The following is a 13,611-nucleotide window of genomic DNA, read 5'->3' on the forward strand; positions in this document are numbered from 1 at the left end:
CTGCAAACAATGTAGTTCTGCATGTAATATGTATCAATCGCCATTTTGGTTTTAAAAGGATGCTATTGTTTTCAGTCATATACAGTGGATAATTGCTGTGAAGGTAAGAAGGGAAATGGCCTGTATTAAAATTTCACTTAATAATTAGGGAGAATGAATACTTTTTATCTATTAAAAATAGAGTATAGCCATGAGGTCTATATTTAAGCTTCAGGAAAGGTGCACATACTGATGTCATCAGTTTAGCATAAGAGGTGTCATATCAGTCTTTTTTTTGAGACGGAGTCTCACTCTGTCACCCAGGCTGGAGTGTAGTGGCCGGATCTCAGCTCACTGCAAGCTCCGCCTCCCGGGTTCATGCCATTCTCCTGCCTCAGCCTCCCGAGTAGCTGGGACTACAGGCGCCCGCCACCTCGCCCGGCTAGTTTTTTTGTATTTTTTAGTAGAGACGAGGTTTCACCGTGTTAGCCAGGATGGTCTCGATCTCCTGACCTCATGATCCGCCCGTCTCGGCCTCTCAAAGTGCTGGGATTACAGGCTTGAGCCACCGCGCCCGGCTCATTTCAGTCTTAAGTGATAGGCAGAGGACAGATAGAGAACAAACAAGTCATAAGAGACCCAGAGAGAGCCAAAGCAGCAGAAAAAAAATATATATATATATATACATCCCCAAATCTCAGCAGGTCATAGTCAGTACTGAGATTCCCCAAATCGGATAGGAAGGGGGTGTTGTACAACTCACCAGTGACCAGACTCACAATGCAGTTTTCATTATAAATATAAAACAGAGGCAAGCTGCATTCCGTTATTTTCTTAAGCTCTACAAAACCATGACAAGTAAGTGGACAGATACAGAAAGAAAGAAGGACCCAGGATCTAACATCTACTAAGAGGTGAGTGATAGGTACCGGGAGGTAGGAGAACTCAGGACTAATTTTCCTCCTAATGATAGATGAGAATAAGCTGTTTGTAGACAGATATTAGTTTAATAATCTTAGAAAGTATGAGCTGGCTTGAATATTAACTCAGAGTATTTTGTGAGAACTGATTCTCCACTTCCAATGATAATCTCTGTAATTTGTTTAAATAGTGATGTCAGTACAGTTTGCAGACCTGTGACAGGTAAGCAGGTGTTCAATAAACACACAAGAGTGTTGATTTGGAAAGATCTATTTCTATTTTTGAAATAATTTTAGTGATATTCTCCTTTCAAGTGGAAAAGACTATGATGTACTTGAAGGCGAGAATATACTTAACCACTCTTGGTGTTGTATGTGTCTTTTAATTCACATGGCAGAGTGTCGTTTTACTCATGAATTTGACAGATGGGTAGAATCACATACATTCTCCATGTATACAACTTGCTGCTTGAGCAAATTTTGGTTGAAATTTTTGTCTCTGGAACAATTATTAATGAGAAAATGGTTAGCAATATATGCCTAATTTTAGGAACTATTAATTTCCGATTTTCTAGTTTATGATCTCCAAGTTGAGGAAAAGGCCTACAAGTCACAGACCTTGAGTATTATGAGCAACTACCACTCTGATTCCTTGAAGAATTCTTCCAGAGCTCAGTCATAATCTGCATCCAGCGTGATGCTAAATGCTTGCCAGTCTGGGGCAAAAGAAAAGTCAAAGTCTTTTCTGGAAAGTGTCTCTGGTGCTAGGCCTAGAAATTAGGATGATAACAGTTGAATTGACATTGCTACAAGTTTCTTTTAAAAAATAAATGATTTAACATGATTTCATGACTAAGTTTGAGTTATGCTTCCCCAGTAGAAATACCACAAAATCTTTGTTGTGCCCTTTTTAGGGTATTATATCTGGAGGTACATGATGTGTCTGGTAATGTCAATTTTGATCGATTTGCTCGACTTTTTTCACCATGCAATTATCAAATTTCTGTCTAAATTCTTGCCCAAATCAATTATTACTACATTAGTTGCAAAATGTTGCTTATCTAACTCTACAATTTCTCTACATTCCTTTTTTCATTGTTAACTGACTATTTAGTTGGTTATGCATTTATTTATTATTACATGGGCTCATGGGGACTTATTCAGTTAATCTAAATAGCTTATTGAGAAAATTGGAATGTAGGTTATAGATAAGGCAAACATATCAATGTTAAATTAATTTATTTTGAAATATAAGACATACCTTTCTTCCTTGGAAATATATACTACAGTATTAATGGATAAGGTTAGATGATGTTTGTAATCTATTCTCAAATGGTGCAAAAAATAAAAAATAAAACAGAACAAATATTAATATATATAGATACATAAGATGGTCATATGTTGATGTGTGTGTATGTATATATATATTTATATGAATTATAAAGCAAATGTAGTAAAATAAAAATAGGTGTATCTGAGTGTATGGTATATGGAATTTCTCCCCAGTATTTTTTGTGACTTTTCAGTAAACCCAACATTATTTCAAACTGAAAAGCTGAAGAAGAAAAAAGGTATAATTGTTATTGGCATTTTGTACCTATTCACAACATATTTCCAGTGATATTTGTGGTCTTAGTACAGAATTATGGAAACCATCTCTTGAGCTTATTAAAACTAATGAAGTCACTCTTTGGTGTTGCTGTTTTTTGTTTGTTTGTTTGTTTATTTTAATTTTGCTTAGTGTTTCCATGTTTGTTTTAAACATAATCACACAGAAGGCTGAGCATGGTGGCTCATACCTGTAATCCCAGCATTTTGGTGGCCGAGGTGGGCAGATCACTTGAGATCAGGAGTTTAAGACCAGCCTGGCCAACATGGTGAAACCCAGTCTCTACTAATAACACAAAAAGTAGCTGGGTGTCTTGGCATGCAGCTGTAAGTACAGCTACTCAGGAATCTGAGGCAGGAGAATCGCTTGAACCTGGGAGGGAGAGGTTGCAGTAAGCTGAGATTGCACCACTGTACTCCAGCCTGGGCAATAGAGTGAAACTGCATCTCAAAAAACAAACAAAAAAACAAACAAACAAAAACCCGTAGTCATACAGATGATTCTGTATTAGCCTGTTCTCACACTAATGATAAAGGCATACCTGAAACTGGGTAATTTATACAGAAAAAGAGGTTTAATGTACTCACAGTTCCACGCGGCTCGGGAGGGCTCACAATCATGGTGGAAAGCAAAAGGCACATCTTACATCGTGGCAGGCAAAAAGAGACAGCCAAGTGAAAGGGATTTCCCCTTAATAAAACCATCAGATTGCATGAGATTTATTCACTACCATGAGAACAACGTGGGGGAAACCATCTCCATGATTCAATTATCTCCTATAGGGTTTCTCCCACAACAGGTGGGAACTATGAGAACTACAATTCAAAATGAGATTTGGGTGGGGACACAGCCAAACTATATCAGATTCATTCTGATTACGTTAATAGTAAATACTCAATATTAATGGCTACATTATTGACAAATTAATTCAGACGTATGCTTTTGTAATGTTTTATTTTTTATTTACTTTTATTTTATTTATTTATTCATTTTTTGAGACACAGTTTTGCTCTTGTTGCCCAGGCTGGAGTGCAATGGTGTGATCTCGGCTCACTGCAACCTCCACCTCCCAGGTTCAAGCAATTCTCTTGCCTCAGCCTCCCAAGTAGCTGAGATTACAGGTGCTTGCCACCAAGCTGACACAGATTTTTTCTAAGTGGTTTTTATGTGTGATATCTAAGCTAATCCTTCCAACAACCCAGTGACAATGAGTTATATTGCACTATCCTAGCATTTTAAATAAAGAAAATGACTTTCAATACATATTTTTTCAAGGTCACATAACTCTAGTAAAAGAGACCGCACTGGAATCCAGAACTATTCGACTTCGAGCCAGTGATCTTTTCAGCACATCAGTGTCTTCTCATAATTAAATTTCTTCTTTGTAATTGTTAATATGCATACTATATGACCAAAATTGTATGAGTGTGATAAGGGAACATTTGAAAAACCAGGTTTTCAATTTCATTTTTTAAATAAACATTTCTCAAGTGCCCAAGATGTGTAGAACAATATATTCATAGTGCCAACTAATCAGCAAATTTATAGTCAGATCATATTTTTTTCCTATCTTCACCATATGTTCCAAATTCAGAAGTTGACTAGATCATTAAAACACACACTCGTATCTCTACTTCGCATGATGAATACACATCATTTTGTTATATTTTATTTGTTATTGTTATAATACAGTAATTTCCAGCTGGAGGTGAGGGAGAGAAATACAGACAAATGTCACAGCTCATCGCCTCCCACTCCACAGCCCCTCATGGTATAACAAAATCTGGGCATGATTTAGAACTTGTGTATTTTTTAAATCTTCCCCTTATAATTCTTATAGTATCATTAAGTTGCATAGGAGCAAAGTTATATTCTGAGAGCTACTATTTCATAATTTACAAGGGCAAATCAGAGGAAACATTTATGCTATTGTAACCTTACTAATTACTGCTCAGTTTGATCTAGTCTACATGAAATTCTAACATTTGAGAGATTTAAAACATCTCAGAAGAAACTATTTTGCCATCAAAATACTCGATTTTAATAAGTTTTCGATAATAACAAATTCTAGTTTGACAAGTTAGAATCTCCAGAGTCATATTTTTTGTTGTTGTTGTTCCTGATCATTCATATCCATTTTGTCACCAAATAATTGCACTTCTACTTTGAGATTTTAAATATATATATTTACCTTCTTTTTTCAGTTCTAACGGCTAGTGCTTTAATTCTGGCTTATATTACTATATACTTGGAAGGTTGCAATATAACGAATTGTCATCTCGAAATACAAATTTGTGTGTATGCATCCAAAGTTGCAGAGTCTCCCTGTTCTACTTAAGATCAAGTTTAAACTTCTGACCCCTATGTTTTTTTCAGCTTCAGGTCCATTTTTTACTTTATCTGATATACCCCTATTTTCCATGTTTTTGTCCCTGGTCAAAAAAAAAAAAAAAAAAAAAGAAAAAAAAAAAAAGAAACTCTCCAAAAAGATTTTCTTATCATATCTCCGCAGGCAGAAATATTCTTTTATACTTCCAGATCTGATTTTTAACACTTATTTTCACCTAGAAAGGGTTTAGCATATTGCCCCAAATTAAGTAAGAGCTCAACAATTGTCATATATTATTTTATTTCTGGTGACAGATTATCTGAATATTGGAAGATTATTTCTAAATCATCTATTTCTTATTATTTGTTTTTTAAAGCTATTCTGACCCTCCCTTTGGTTGAGAGGAATAATGAAATTTTCTAAATAATGACATGAAATGTATTAAAGGATTGAGTACATAATATCAATGTACTAAGATAGAGAAGTGCTTTTTATCTGGTATTTTGGATGAATAATTTTAAATTTATTGCTTGTCTTTTCAGAAATAAAATAATAAAATACATCATTTTATATTAACTTATGAAAAAGCTTGCATTGACAACCCCCAAACATCCAGTAGTTAACTTTGCTCATTATCTTTCTTTTTAGCCTTTTCCCACATTTTTCATGCAAATAAAGAAAATAACACCTACTGCAAACAATCCATGGCTTAAAATCATCAATGGTATTAATAATAAATAACCATAAAGGAAAAGGTGCCAAATTCATCATTTTAAAATCACTTATTTAAAAAACTGTCCAAATGCTTATAAAAAGACATACAAACACCACTTCTTTAGAAAAAACACTCCCCGAAGAGTTTCAGAGTTATACTCTCCAGAGCAGAGTAGCCTATTTCAAAATGTTACTGAAACCTATTGTTAGTATGTTTTCATGTTTCTAATAAAGACATACCTGAGACACGGAAGAAAAAGAGGTTTAATTGGACTTAGAGTTCCACATGGCTGGGGAGGCCTCAGAATCACAGGCTGGAGGCAAAAGTCACTTCTTAGATGGCGGCAGTAAGAGAAAAATGAGAAAGAAGCAAAAGCAAAATCCCTGATAATCTCATCAGATCTCATGGGATTTATTCACTATAATGAGAATATCACAGGAAAGACCAGCCCTCATGATTTAATTACCTCCCCCTGAGTCCCTCTCACAACATGTGGGAATTCTGGGAGATACAATTCAAGTTGAGATTTTGTGGGGACACAGCCAAACCATATCATTCCACCCCTGACCCCTCCAAATCTCATGTCCTCACATTTTAAAACCAATTGTGCCTTCCCAAAAGCCCTGAAAGTCTTAACTCTTTTCAACATTAACCCAAAAGTCGACAATCCAAAGTCTCATCTGAGACAAGGCAAGTCCCTTTTGCCTATGAGCCTGTAAAATCAAAAGCAAGCTTGTTACTTCCTAGATACAATGCGGGTACAGGTATTGGGTAAATACAGCCATTCCAAATGGGAGAAAGTAGCCAAAACAAAAGGGTTGCAGGGTCCATGCAAGTCTGAAATCCAGTGGAGTAGTCTAATTTTAAAACTACAAAATGATCTCTTTTGCCTCTAGGTCTCACATCCAGGTCACACTGATGCAAGAGCTGGGTTCCCATGGTCTTGGGCAGCTCCGACCCTGTGGCTTTGCAGGGTACAGCCTCCCTCTTGGCTGCTTTCATGGGATGCTATTGAGCATCTGCAGCTTTTCCAGGAACATGGTGCAAGCTGTTGGTGGATCTACCATTCTGGGGTCTGGAGGATGGTTGTCCTCTTCTCACAGCTCTACTATGCAGTGCCCCAGTAGGAACTCTGTGTGGGGGTTCTGACCCCACAGTTCTAGCAGAAGTTCTCCATGAGTGCCCCACCCCTGCAGCAAACTTTTGCCTGGGCATCAGGTGTTTCCACACATCTGAAATCTAGGTGGAGGTTCACCAAACCTCAGTTCTTGACTTCTGTGCACCCGCAGGCTCAACAACACAGGGAGGCTACCAAAACTTGGGGCTTCCACCCTCTGAAGCGACAGCCCAAGCTCTACATTGGCCCCTTTCAGTTATGGTTAGAGCATCTGGGACACAGTGCACCAAGTCCCTAGGCTGCACACAGCACAGGGACCCTGGGCCTGGTCCACTAAACCACAATTTCCTCCTGGGCCTCCAAGCCTGTGATGGGAGGGGCTTCCGTGAAAGTCTCTGACATGGCCTGGAGATATTTGCCTAATGGTCTTGGGGATTAACATTAGGCTCATTGCTCCTTTTGCAAATTTCTGCAGCTGGCTTGAATTTCTCCCCAGAAAATGGATTTTTCTTTTCTATCACATTGTCAGGCTGCAAGTTTTTGGAACTTTAATGCTTTGTTTCCCTTTCAAAACTGAATGCCTTTAAGAGTACCTAAGTCACCTCCTGAATGCTTTGCTGTTTAGAAATCTCTTCAACTAGATGCCCTAAATCATCTCTCTCAAGTTCAAAGTTCCACAAATCTCTAGGTCAGGGGCAACATGCCACCAGCATCTTTGCTAAAATATAACAAGAGTCACCTTTGTTCCAATTCCTGAGTTCCTCATCTTCATCTGAGATCACCTCAGCTGGACCTTTTTGTTTATAACATTATCAGGCTTTTGGTGAAAGCCATTCAACAAGTCTTTAGGAAGTTCCAAATTTTCCCACATTTTCCTGTCTTCTTTTGAGGCCCCCAAACTGTTCCAGCCTCTGCCTGTTACCCAATTCCAATGTCACTTTCACATTTTTGAGTATCTTTTCAGCAGCGCCCCACTCTACTGGTACCAATTTACCGTATTAGTCCATTTTCACGCTGCTGATAAAGACATACCCAAGACTGGGAAGAAAAAGAGGTTTAGCTTTGGGAGTCCTCAGAATCATGGCGGGTGGCGAAAAGCACTTCTTATATGGCAGTGGCAAGAGAAAAATGAGGAGGAAGTAAAAGCAGAAACTTGCTAAACCCATCAGATCTTGTGAGACTTATTCATATCATGAGAATAGCACAGGAAAGACTGGCCCCCATTATTTAATTACCTCTCCCTGGCTCCCTCCCACAATGCCTGGGAATTCTGGGAGATACAATTCAAGTTGAGATCTGGTGGGGACACAGCAAAACCATGTAACCTATTATATGGATTTTTGCTTTCCTCAGGAATTTAATGTTCAAAATGATAGTAAATGTAGAAAGCTGCCTCTGTTTTAAGATGTCTGTTCTTCCCACTCTTCATATAGTTGGTAGAATTTGGGACATCTAGGAACTGATTTTTACTAAGAGGTTATATTATCTCATCACAGAAACAGTGCTATTAAAAAACAAAGGGATTGAGGAATACTACTATGCCACAAGTCAAATAAAAATCACTACCTGTGTATACCTCCCTTATACCCAAATGATACAATTTCACATGTATTACATATTCTAATGTTAGAAACAACTTCCTTTTTATGGAAAAAAGCATTGTTCTGGGCTATAAGACCAAGTTTGCTTTTTGAACTGAGACTGGGTACGTAAGGAGTTTTCTAAGATTAAACAGTAAATTACACAGCAAATAGCAGCACTGGATCAGATTTTCTAAATGGAAGTGCAGGACTCTCTTTATTCCAGTTTACTTACCAGAACTATTTTCAAGCATACAAAATTAAAGTTGAAATATAATCACTTCTATCAATATATAAGGATACAATCCATATATTTGTCAATTCCTTTACTTTGCACATACAAAGATTACACTCTAAGCCTAGCTCAGCCAGCTAACTCAAAATAAGATAGAAGGCTATTAAATAAGAGACACTAGGTCACTTGTTTTACTGTTATTGACAAAGTGGTCATGAAATTTTAACTCCTATACCCTATTAATGATGAATCAGGATCATTGTATTTTCCATGAGGAAAAACCCATCTCTGTTACAAAGACTTTAGAATCAGTGAGATAAGTACATGCAAATGCTTAATTCCACTTATTCACAATTTATGGACCTCAGTTTATGTGGAAAGGCAAAAGGTCCAGAATAGCCAACACAATAATGAAGAATAGCAAAGACAATACTTAAATTCAGACCCACTATGAACCTACAATAATCAAGACAATGTAATATTGACAATAAAATAGACAAATAGACAATAGACAAATAGACAGAATAGGAGGTTCAGAAACAGACCCACATAAATATAGTCAACTTATCTTTGACAAGGAGTGAAGGCATTACAATAGAGAAAATACAGTTGTTGGAAATTAGACCTTTGTCACATGTATAGTTTGAAAAACTTTTCTCCCACTCTGTAGGCTGTCTGTTCACTTTGTTGATAGTTTCTTTGGTTACACAGAGGCTCTTTAGTTTAATTAGATATGATTAGTTAATTTTTGTTTCTGTCATAATTGCTTTTGGTGTCTTCATCATGAAATCTTTGCTTCTTCCTATATCCAGAATGGTATTGGCTAGGTTGTCTTCTAGGATTTTTATAGTTTTAAGTTTTATATTTAAGTTTTTAATCCATTTTGAGTTAATTTTTGGATATGATATAAGGAAGGAGTCTAATTTCAATCTTCTTCATATGGCTAGTCAGTTATCCTAGCACCATTTATTGAATAGGGAATCATTTTCCCATTTCTTGTTTTTGCCAGGTTTGTCAAAGATCAGATAGTTGTAGGTGTGTGGTATGTTCTCATTTATGAGTGGGAGCTAAATTATGAGAACATATGGAAAAATACAGAAGAACAACACACACTGGAGCCTATCAAAGGGTGGAGGGAAAAAGTGTGGAGAAGTTCAGGAAAAATAACTAATTGGTATTAGACTTAATACCTGCATGATGAAATAATCTGTACAACAAACCCCCACAACAAAATTTTACCTGTATAATAAGCCTACACATATACTCTTGAACTTAAAAGTTAAAAAATATTGATAATTCAGAAATCAACAACAAAAAAAATAGAAATTATAGTCTATTCAACAAATGATGCTGCAGCAAAACCCTTCACAAAAATAAACTCAGAAAGGGTCATATGCCTAGATGTAAAATGTAAAACTGTAAGAATTCTAGAAGATAACATAGAGGAAAATCTAGATGACCTTAGGTATGCTGAATACTTTTTAGATACCATGCCACAAATGAAATCATTGAAAAACTGGACTTTATTAAAATAAAAAAAAAACCTTACGCTCTGCGAAAAACACTGTCATGAGAATAATAAGACAAGTTACTGGTGGAGAAAAATCTTTGCAAAGGACGTATATGATAAAGAACTGTTATCTGAAATACACAAATAACGCTTAAAACAATGCAAGAGCAAATAAACCGAATTAAAAATGAGATGAGCAAAAGGTATGAGCAAACGGCAGCTTACTAAAGAAGATAGCAAATACACATATGAAAAGATGCACAGTACTATGTCATTAGGGAACTGCAAACAAAAACAATGAGATGCCACTAACACCTGTTAAAATGGCTAAAATCCAAAACACAGGCAACACCAAATGCTGGCAAAGATGTAGAACAAGAGAGACTCTTACTTACTGCTGGTGGTAATGCAAACAGCCACTTGAAAGACAGGTTGCAAGTTTCTTGCAAAATAAAGCATACTCTTTATATATGATCCAGCAATCACACCCCTTGATTTTACCCCAAAGGAGTTGCAAACTTATATCTGCACAAACACCTCTATATGTTTGTTAATAGTAACTTTATTCATAAAGGCCCAAACTTTGAAAAAACTAAGATGTCTTCAGTAGGTGAATGGATAAAGAAACTGTGGTACATCCTGACAATGAATTATTTTATTCAGCGATAAAACAAAATGAGCTATCTAGCCTAGAAAAGACATGGAAGAATCTTAAATAAGTATAACATAATGAAAAAAGCCAATTTGAAAAGGCTACATACTATATTATTCCAAATATATAACATTTTGGAAAACGCAAAACTATGGAGACACTAAAAATATCAGTCATTGCTAGGTGTCGGGAGGAGGAAGAAATGAAGAAGAGGTGCACTGATGTTCAGGTCAGTGAAACTATTCCATATGATACTATAATGGTGAATATATGTCATTATACATTTGTCAAAACTCACAGAATGTGCAAAACCAAGAATGAACCCTAATTAACGTCTGGTATGGAGTTTGAGTGATCCTGATGTGTCAAAGTAGGTTCATTATTAACAAATAACACTCTGGAAGTGTCAGGAAATTGACAGTGAGGGAGGTTGTAGGTACATGAGGGCAGGGAGTATATGTATGGGCGCTGTCTGTATATTCTGCTCAGTTTTTTATGCTGTGAAACTAAAACAACTTCAAAAACAGTCTATGTTAAAATGTATTGAATTCCTGCTATGTGCCACGCATTATTATTGGCCTTGAGAGTATGAAGATGAATTAAACACATGGAAGTGATAAAAATAGGCAATTAAACAAGTAATTTCAATATAATCGAGTGACAAGACAGTGGTATACATTGATCACAGAAAAGATAAGATAACTAAGTAACAAGAAAAGTCAAATGAAACTTCTTAGAAGAGATTTTACTTTTCTGTTTGAGCTAAATCTTAAAATAATTGCATTATACGCTGCAACAGCATAGAATTGTTCCTAATAGGAGAAAAAAATTGAATCATTTTATTTAAGCACTTTAGAAAAATACTATTTTAATATTGCCAGTTCATATAAGGTAAACTAGAAGTGTCATTGTTGAAAATGTTTTTTATTACCCATGCTATGGTCTATTTGTGTTTTGACCCCACCATCCAAATTTATATGTTAAAGTTCTAACACTCAAGTGATGGAATTGAGACATGAAACCTTTGAGAGGTGATTATATGTCATGAGGTTGAAACCTTCATGAATGGAATTAGTGCTCTTAAAAAAGAGGCCTCACCTTCTCTTCACAACCTTGGCAGCACCTGTTATTTTTTACTTTTTAATAATAAGTCATTCTGATTGGTGTAAGATGTGGTTTTGATTTGTGTTCCTGTAATGATTAGTGATGTTGAACATTTTTTTATATGCTTGTTGTATGCCTGTATGTCTCCTTTTTAAAAGTGTCTGTTAACATCTTTTGCCCGTTTTTAGTGGGGTTTGCTTTTTGCTTGTTGATTTAAGTTCCTTTTAGATTCTAGACATTAGACCTTTGTTGGATGCAGAGCTTGCAAATATTTTCTCCCATTCTGTAGGTTGCCCATTTACTCTGTAATAGGGTTTTGTTGTTGTGTTGTTCTTGGTTGTTGTGTTTTTTCTTTTTTTCTTTTTTTTTTTTTTTTTTTTGCCTTTCAGAAGCTCTGTAATCAGTTTCTATTTGTCAATTTTTATTTTTGTTGCAATTGCTTTTGGTATAACCATCATGAAATCTTTGCCAGGACCTGGGTCCAAGATGTCTTTCCAATGTTATCTTCTATGGATTTTATAGCTTAAGGTTTCATCTTTAAGTCTTTTATTCATCAAATGTCATTTCCAATGTTATCTTCTATGGTTTGTATAGTTTAAGGATTTATCTTTAAGTCTTTCATTCATCACAATTTGATTTTTATATATGGTGAAAAGAAGGGGTCTATTTTCAATCTTATGCATGTGGCTAACCACTTATCCCAGCACCATTTATTGAATAGGGATTCTTTTCTCCATTGCTTGCTTTTGTTAACTTTGTCAAAAATCAGATGGTTGTAGGTGTTATGACTTTATTTCTGGGTTCTCTATTCTGTTCTATTGGTCTATTTGTCTGTTTTGTACCAGTGCCATGCTGTTTTGGTGACTGTAGCCTTGTAGTACAGTTTGAAGTTGGGTAGTGTGATGAGTCTTGCTTTGTTCATTTTTTGTAGGTTTGATTTGGCTGTTGGGGCTCCTTTTTGGTTTTATATACATTTTAGAATCTTTTTTTCTAATTCTGTGAAAAATGTCATTGGTAGTTTGATGGAAATACCATTGAATCTGTAAGTTGCTTTGGCTAGTATGGTCATTTTAACAATATTGATTCTTTTTATTCATGAGCATAGAATGTGTTTCCATTTGTTTGTGCCATTTCTGATTTCTTTCAGCAGTGTTTTGTACCTATCATTGTAGAGAGCTTTTACCTCCTGCTTAGCTGTAATCCTAGATATTTTATTCTTTTTGTGGCTATTGTGATCATATTGCATTCTTAATTTGGCTCTCAGCTTGGATGTTGTTGAGGTCCAGAAATGCTACTAATGTTTGTGCATTGATTTTGTATCCTGAAACTTTGCTGAAGTTGTTTATCAGCTCTAGGAGCTTTTTGACAATGACTGTGAGGCTTTCTAAGTATAAGATCATATCATCTGCAAAGAGTTTGACTTCCTCTCTTTCTATTTGGATGTATATTATTTCTTTCTCTTGCCTGATTACTCTGGCTAGGACTTTCAGTAATATGTTGAATTGGAATGTTGAGAGTGTGCATTCTTGTCTTGTTACAATTACCAAGAGGAATGCTTCCACCTTTTGCCTATTCAATAGTACGTTCTTTCAATGCCTAGTTTGTTGAGGGTTTTTAACATAAAGTGTTACTGAATTTTATTGAAAGCTTTTCATGCATGAAATATTGAGGTAATATTTCAATAGATATCTACATAGATATCTATTGAGATAATCATATGTTTTTCATTTTTAGTTAGATTTACATGATGCACTTATACACTGCTGGTGAGAATGTAAATTACTTCAGCCACTGTGGAAGGCAGTTTGGAGATTTATCAGAGAAGGTAAAACAAAAACTCCTATTCGACCCAGCAATCTCA

This window comes from Rhinopithecus roxellana, chromosome 12 (genome assembly GCF_007565055.1).
Source record: "Rhinopithecus roxellana isolate Shanxi Qingling chromosome 12, ASM756505v1, whole genome shotgun sequence".
NCBI lineage: Eukaryota > Metazoa > Chordata > Mammalia > Primates > Cercopithecidae > Rhinopithecus > Rhinopithecus roxellana.